The sequence below is a fragment of the Hyperolius riggenbachi genome, chromosome 3, assembly GCF_040937935.1.
Source record: "Hyperolius riggenbachi isolate aHypRig1 chromosome 3, aHypRig1.pri, whole genome shotgun sequence".
NCBI lineage: Eukaryota > Metazoa > Chordata > Amphibia > Anura > Hyperoliidae > Hyperolius > Hyperolius riggenbachi.
This window is the reverse complement of record NC_090648.1, coordinates 7416407-7425577: the sequence shown is the minus strand read 5'-3', so window position 1 is coordinate 7425577 and position 9171 is coordinate 7416407.

Here is a 9171-nt window from a genome sequence, read left to right as displayed (position 1 = left end):
TCACTGACTGTCCTCAGAGGAGCTTACACTCTAATCCTACTATAGTCATGGTGTAATGTCCTACCATATCATTATTATGCATTTATATAGCACTGACATCTTCTGCAGCACTTTACAGAGTACATAGTCATGTCACTGACTGTCCTCAGAGAAGCTCACACTCTAATCCTGCCATAGTCATAGTGTAATGTCCTACCATATTATTATTATGTATTTATATAGCACTGACATCTTCTGCAGCACTTTACAGAGTACATAGTCATGTCACTGACTGTCCTCAGAGGAGCTCACACTCTAATCCTGCCATAGTCATAGTCTAATGTCCTACCATATTATTATTATGTATTTATATAGCACTGACCTCTTCTGCAGAGTAAACAAACAAACACGGAATATTTATATTGCGCTTTTCTCCTGGCAGACTCAAAGCGCCAGAGCTGTAGCCACTAGGACGCGCTCTATAGGCAGTAGCAGTGTTAGGGAGTCTTGCCCAACATCTCCTACTGAATAGGTGCTGGTTCACTGAACAGGCAAAAACGAGTTTCAAACCCAGGTCTCGTGTGTCAGAGGCAGAGCCCTTAACCATTACTCCATCCAGCCACCGAAGGCAAGGCCGTCCCTGGGTGGGCTTGAACCACCAACCTTTCGGTACATAGTCATGTCACTGACTGTTCTCAGAGGAGCTCACAATCTAATCCTACCATAGTCATAGTGTAATGTCCTACCATATGATTATTATGTATTTATATAGCACTGACATCTTCTTACAGAGTACATAGTCATGTCACTGACTGTCCACAGAGGAGCTCACAATCTAATCCCACCATAGTCATAGTCTAATGTCCTACCATATTATTATTATGTATTTATATAGCACCAACATCTTCTGCAGCACATTACAGAGTAAATAATCATGTCGCTGACTGTCCTCAGAGGAGCTCACAATCTAATTCTACCATAGTCATAGTCTAATATCCTACCATATTATTATGTATTTATATAGCAGTAACATCTTCTGCAGCACATTACAGAGTACATAGTCATGTCACTGACTGTCCTCAGAGGAGCTCACAATCTAATCCTACCATAGTCCTAGTCTAATGTCCTTCCATATTATTATGTATTTATATAGCAGTAACATCTTCTGCACCACATTACAGAGTACATAGTTATGTCACTGACTGTCCTCAGAGGAGCTCACACTCTAATCCTACCATAGTCATAGTCTAATGTCCTACCATATTATAATTATGTATTTATGTAGCACTGACATTTCCTGCAGGACATTACAGAGTACATAGTCATGTCACTGTCCTCAGAGGAGCTCACAATCTAATCCTACCATTGTCATAGTCTAATGTTCTACCATATTATTATTATGTATTTATATAGCACTGACATCTTCTGCAGCACATTACAGAGTACATAGTCATGTCACTGACTGTCCTCAGAGGAGCTCACACTCTAATCCTCCCATAGTCATAGTCTAATGTCCTACCATATTATTATGTATTTATATAGCACTGACATCTTCTGAAGCACATTACAGAGTACATAGTCATGTCACTGACTGTCCTCAGAGGAGCTCACACTCTAATCCTCCCATAGTCATAGTCTAATGTCCTACCATATTATTATTATGTATTTATATAGCACTGACATCTCCTGCAGCACTGTACAGAGCACATAGTCATGTCACATGTAACACAACATGGAATTTGATGCTGAGCTGTTCTGCAGAGATGTTGTATTGCTCTGCAGTGAATATGGAATATTCCCCCTCAGTTCTGCAGTTATTTGGGCAGCTCCATCTCTTTACATTTTATGACATTATTACCGTCTGGCCCTCCAGTGTCTGCGTCATTATACTTTTATAGTGGCTATTATCCCTTCTGGCACCTGTGTCACCTGATGACATCATTAACCCCTCAGCTTTCTGTCCTGATGACATCATTAACCCCTCAGCCTTCTGTCCTGATGACATCATTAACCCCTCAGCCTCCAGTCTTGGTGACATCATTACCCCTCAGCCTCCAGTCCTGATGACATCATTACCCCTCAGCCTCCAGTCTTGATGACATCATTAACCCCTCAGCCTCCCATCCTGGTGACATCATTGACCCCTCAGCCTCCAGTCTTGATGACATCATTAACCCCTCAGCCTCCCATCCTGGTGACATCATTGACCCCTCAGCCTCCCATCCTGGTGACATCATTGACCCCTCAGCCTCCAGTCCCCGCACAGCGCTGAGCGGCCACGGTTAATTGCTGGCGGTGACATCATTAACCCATGTTTTGTATTTTTGGAGTGTTGCAGCGCATCGCTGCGCTCCGTATGATGGATTCGCAGCACGTCCTGCACAGGGTGTCCCTCCCTAATTCTGATCAATTTTCTGATTAGCTCAGTAGCTGGCGGCTGTGTGTGTATATATTATCTCCGTCCCATGCTGGCAGCCCAGCGAAAGAGATGTCACCTCCGCTATATATCTGCAGATATCCCTAGTCTGTCCCATCTCCTAGTCACAATAGTTCTGTCCTATACATCTCTCCCTATACATAACTGTGCGTCTATACATATACCCTGCCCTTATATCTCTCTCCTATATATCCCTGTGTATCTATACATCTCTCCCTATACATTCCTGTGCATCTATACATAACTCTCCAATACATCCCTGTGTGTCTATACATCTCTCCCCTATACATCCCTGTGTGTCTATACATCTCTCCCCTATACATCCCTGTGTGTCTATACATCTCTCCTCTATACACCCCTGTGTGTCTATACATCTCTCCCCTATACATCCCTGTGTGTCTATACATCTCTCCCCTATACATCTGTGTGTCTATACATCTCTCCCCTATACATCCCTGTGTGTCTATACATTTCTCTCCCTATACATCCCTGTGTGTCTACATATCTCTCTCCTATACATCCCCATGTGTGTATACATCTCTCTCCCTATACATCCCTGTGTGTCTATACATCTCTCCCTATACATCCCTTTGCGTCTATACATCTCTCTCCAATACATCCCTGTGTGTCTATACATCTCTCCCTATACATCCCTGTGCGTCTATACATCTCTCTCCAATACATCCCTGTGTGTCTATACATCTCTCTCCTATACATCCCTGTGTGTCTATACATATCTCTCCTATACATTCCTGTGTGTCTATACATCTCTCCCCTATACATCCCTTTGTGTCTATACATCTCTCCCTATACATCCCTGTGTGTCTATACATCTCTCTCCCTATACATCCCTGTGTGTCTATACATCTCTCCTTATACACCCCTGTGTGTATATACATCTCTTCCCTATACATCCCTGTGTGCCTATACATCTCTCCCCTATACATCCCTGTGTGTCTATAAATCTCTCCCCTATACATCCCTATGTGTCTATACATCTCTCTCCCTATACATCTCTGTGTGTCTATATATCTCTCTCCTATACATCCCTGTGTGTCTATACATCTCTCCCCTATACATCCCTGTGGTTCTATACATCTCTCTCCTATACACCCCGGTGTGTCTATCCATCTCTCTCCTATACATCCCTGTGTGTCTATACATCTCTCCCTATACATCCCTGTGTGTCTATACATCTCTCCTCTATACACCCCTGTGTGTCTATACATCTCTCCCCTATACATCCCTGTGTGTCTATACATCTCTCCCCTATACATCTGTGTGTCTATACATCTCTCCCCTATACATCCCTGTGTGTCTATACATCTCTCTCCTATACATCCCTGTGTGTCTATACATCTCTCTCCCTATACAACCCTGTGTGTCTACATATCTCTCTCCTATACATCCCCATGTGTGTATACATCTCTCTCCCTATACATCCCTGTGTGTCTATACATCTCTCCCTATACATCCCTGTGCGTCTATACATCTCTCTCCAATACATCCCTGTGTGTCTATACATCTCTCCCTAGACATCCCTGTGCGTCTATACATCTCTCTCCAATACATCCCTGTGCGTCTATACATCTCTCTCCAATACATCCCTGTGTGTCTATACATCTCTCCCTATACATCCCTGTGCGTCTATACATCTCTCTCCAATACATCCCTGTGTGTCCTCTGTGCGTCTATACATCTCTCTCCAATACATCCCTGTGTGTCTACACATCTCTCCCCTATACATCCCTGTGCGTCTATACATCTCTCTCCAATACATCCCTGTGTGTCTATACATCTCTCCCTATACATCCCTGTGCGTCTATACATCTCTCTCCAATACATCCCTGTGTGTCTATACATCTCTCTCCTATACATCCCTGTGTGTCTATACATATCTCTCCTATACATTCCTGTGTCTATACATCTCTCCCCTATACATCCCTTTGTGTCTATACATCTCTCCCTATACATCCCTGTGTGTCTATACATCTCTCTCCCTATACATCCCTGTGGTTCTATACATCTCTCCCTATACATCCCTTTGTGTCTATACATCTCTCCCTATACATCCCTTTGTGTCTATACATCTCTCCCTATACATCCCTATGTGTCTATACATCTCTTCCCTATACATCCCTGTGTGTCTATACATCTCTCTCCCTATACATCCCTATGTGTCTATACATCTTTCCCCTATACATCCCTGTGTGTCTATCCATCTCCCTCCTATACACCCCTGTGTGTCTATACATATCGCCCCTATACATCCCTGTGTGTCTATACATCTCTCCCCTATATATCCCTGTGTTTCTATATATATCTCTCCTATACATCCCTGTGTGTCTATATATCTCTTTACTATACATCCCCGTGTGTCTATACATCTCTCCCCTATACATCTGTCTGTCTATACATCTCTCCCCTATACATCCCTGTGTGTCTATACATATCTCTCCTATACACCCCTGTGTGTCTATACATCTCTCTCCTATACATCCCTGTGTGTCTATACATCTCCCTCCTATACATCCCTGTGTGTCTATATCCTTATACACCCCTATGGGCCTGATTCACAAAGCGGTGCAAACTTTTTCGAGGACTTTTGCGCGCGCAATTTGCCGCGATTTGCGCGATCGCGGAAAATTGCGCGCGAAAAAGTCCGCGAAAAAGTTTGCACCGCTTTGTGAATCAGGCCCTATGTGTCTATACATCTCTCTCCTATACATCCCAGCGTGTCTATACATCTCTCCCTATTCATCCCTGTGTGTCTATACATCTCTCCCCTATACATCCCTGTGTGTCTATACACCCCTGTGCATCTATACATAACTTTTCAATACATCCCTATGTGTCTATACATCTCTCCCTTATACATCCCTGTGTGTCTATACATCTATCTCCTATACATCCCTGTGTGTCTATACATCTCTCCCTATACATCCCTGTGTGTCTATACATATCTCTCCTATACACCCCTGTGCATCTATACATAACTTTTCAATACATCCCTATGTGTCTATACATCTCTCCCTTATACATCCCTGTGTGTCTATACATCTATCTCCTATACATCCCTGTGTGTCTATACATCTCTCCCTATACATCCCTGTGTGTCTATACATATCTCTCCTATACACCCCTGTGTGTCTATACATATCTCTCCTATACATCCCTGTGTGTCTATACATCTCCCTCCTATACATCCCTGTGTGTCTATACATCTCTCCTTATACACCCCTATGGGCCTGATTCACAAAGTGGTGCAAACTTTTTCGAGGACTTTTGCGCGCGCAATTTGCCGCGATTCGCGAAGTTCGCGAAAAAGTTTGCACCGCTTTGTGAATCAGGCCCTATGTGTCTATACATCTCTCTCCTATACATCCCTGCGTGTCTATACATCTCTCCCTATACATCCCTGTGTGTCTATACATCTCTCCCCTATACATCTGTGTGTCTATACATCTCTCCCCTATACATCCCTGTGTGTCTATACATCTCTCTCCTATACATCCCTGCGTGTCTATACATCTCTCCCTATACATCCCTGTGTGTCTATATATCTCTCCCCTATACATCCCTGTGTGTCTATACATCTCTCCCTATACATCCCTGTGTGTCTATACATCTCTCCTCTATACACCCCTGTGTGTCTATACATCTCTCCCCTATACATCCCTGTGTGTCTATACATCTCTCCCCTATACATCTGTGTGTCTATACATCTCTCCCCTATACATCCCTGTGCGTCTATACATCTCTCTCCAATACATCCCTGTGTGTCTATACATCTCTCTCCTATACATCCCTGTGTGTCTATACATATCTCTCCTATACATTCCTGTGTGTCTATACATCTCTCCCCTATACATCCCTTTGTGTCTATACATCCCTGTGTGTCTATACATCTCTCTCCCTATACATCCCTGTGTGTCTATACATCTCTCCTTATACACCCCTGTGTGTATATACATCTCTTCCCTATACATCCCTGTGTGCCTATACATCTCTCCCCTATACATCCCTGTGTGTCTATAAATCTCTCCCCTATACATCCCTATGTGTCTATACATCTCTCTCCCTATACATCTCTGTGTGTCTATATATCTCTCTCCTATACATCCCTGTGTGTCTATACATCTCTCCCCTATACATCCCTGTGGTTCTATACATCTCTCTCCTATACACCCCGGTGTGTCTATCCATCTCTCTCCTATACATCCCTGTGTGTCTATACATCTCTCCCTATACATCCCTGTGTGTCTATACATCTCTCCTCTATACACCCCTGTGTGTCTATACATCTCTCCCCTATACATCCCTGTGTGTCTATACATCTCTCCCCTATACATCTGTGTGTCTATACATCTCTCCCCTATACATCCCTGTGTGTCTATACATCTCTCTCCTATACATCCCTGTGTGTCTATACATCTCTCTCCCTATACAACCCTGTGTGTCTACATATCTCTCTCCTATACATCCCCATGTGTGTATACATCTCTCTCCCTATACATCCCTGTGTGTCTATACATCTCTCCCTATACATCCCTGTGCGTCTATACATCTCTCTCCAATACATCCCTGTGTGTCTATACATCTCTCCCTATACATCCCTGTGCGTCTATACATCTCTCTCCAATACATCCCTGTGCGTCTATACATCTCTCTCCAATACATCCCTGTGTGTCTATACATCTCTCCCTATACATCCCTGTGCGTCTATACATCTCTCTCCAATACATCCCTGTGTGTCCCCTGTGCGTCTATACATCTCTCTCCAATACATCCCTGTGTGTCTACACATCTCTCCCCTATACATCCCTGTGCGTCTATACATCTCTCTCCAATACATCCCTGTGTGTCTATACATCTCTCCCTATACATCCCTGTGCGTCTATACATCTCTCTCCAATACATCCCTGTGTGTCTATACATCTCTCTCCTATACATCCCTGTGTGTCTATACATATCTCTCCTATACATTCCTGTGTCTATACATCTCTCCCCTATACATCCCTTTGTGTCTATACATCTCTCCCTATACATCCCTGTGTGTCTATACATCTCTCTCCCTATACATCCCTGTGGTTCTATACATCTCTCCCTATACATCCCTTTGTGTCTATACATCTCTCCCTATACATCCCTTTGTGTCTATACATCTCTCCCTATACATCCCTATGTGTCTATACATCTCTTCCCTATACATCCCTGTGTGTCTATACATCTCTCTCCCTATACATCCCTATGTGTCTATACATCTTTCCCCTATACATCCCTGTGTGTCTATCCATCTCCCTCCTATACACCCCTGTGTGTCTATACATATCGCCCCTATACATCCCTGTGTGTCTATACATCTCTCCCCTATATATCCCTGTGTTTCTATATATCTCTCTCCTATACATCCCGGTGTGTCTATACATCTCTCCCCTATACATCCCTGTGTGTCTATATATCTCTTTACTATACATCCCCGTGTGTCTATACATCTCTCCCCTATACATCTGTCTGTCTATACATCTCTCCCCTATACATCCCTGTGTGTCTATACATCTCTCCCCTATACATCCCTGTGTGTCTATACATCTCTCCTTATACACCCCTGTGTGTCTATACATCTCTCCCCTATACATCCCTGTGTGTCTATACATCTCTCTCCTATACATCCCTGCGTGTCTATACATCTCTCCCTATACATCCCTGTGTGTCTATATATCTCTCCCCTATACATCCCTGTGTGTCTATACATCTCTCCCTATACATCCCTGTGTGTCTATACATCTCTCTCCTATACATCCCTATGTGTCTATACATCTCTCCCTATACATCCCTGTGTGTCTATACATCTCTCTCCCTATACATCCCTGTGCGTCTATACATCTCTCCCTATACACCCCTGTGTGTCTATACATCTCTCTCCCTATACATCCCTGTGTGTCTATACATCTCTCTCCTATACACCCCTGTGTGTCTATCCATCTCTCTCATATACATCCCTGCGTGTCTATACATCTCTCCCTATACACCCCTGTGTGTCTATACATCTCTCTCCTATACATCCCTGTGTGTCTATACATCTCTCCCTATACATCCCTGTGTGTCTATACATCTCCCTCCTATACACCCCTGTGTGTCTATACATATCGCCCCTATACATCCCTGTGTGTCTATACATCTCTCTCCTATACATCCCTGTGTGTCGATACATCTCTCCCCTATACATTCCAGTGTGTCTATACATCTGTCCCATATACATCCCAGTGTGTCTATACATCTCTCTCCTATACATCCCTGTGTGTCTATACATCTCTCTCCCTATACATCCCTGTTTGTCTATACATCTCTCCCCCTATACATCCCTGTGTGTTTATACATATCTCCCTGTACATCCCTGTGTGTCTATACATCTCCCTCCTATACATCCCAGTGTTTCTATACATCTCTCCTTATACACCCCTGTGTGTCTATACATCTCTCTCCTATACACCCCTGTGTGTCTATACATCTCTCCCTATACATCCCTATGTGTCTATACATCTCTCCCTATACACCCCTGTGTGTCTATACATATATCTCCCTATACATCCCTGTGTGTCTATACATCTCTCTCCTATACACCCCTGTGTGTCTATCCATCTCTCTCCTATACATCCCTGTGTGTTTATACATATCTCCCTATACATCCCTGTGTGTCTATACATCTCCCTCCTATACATCCCAGTGTTTCTATACATCTCTCCTTATACACC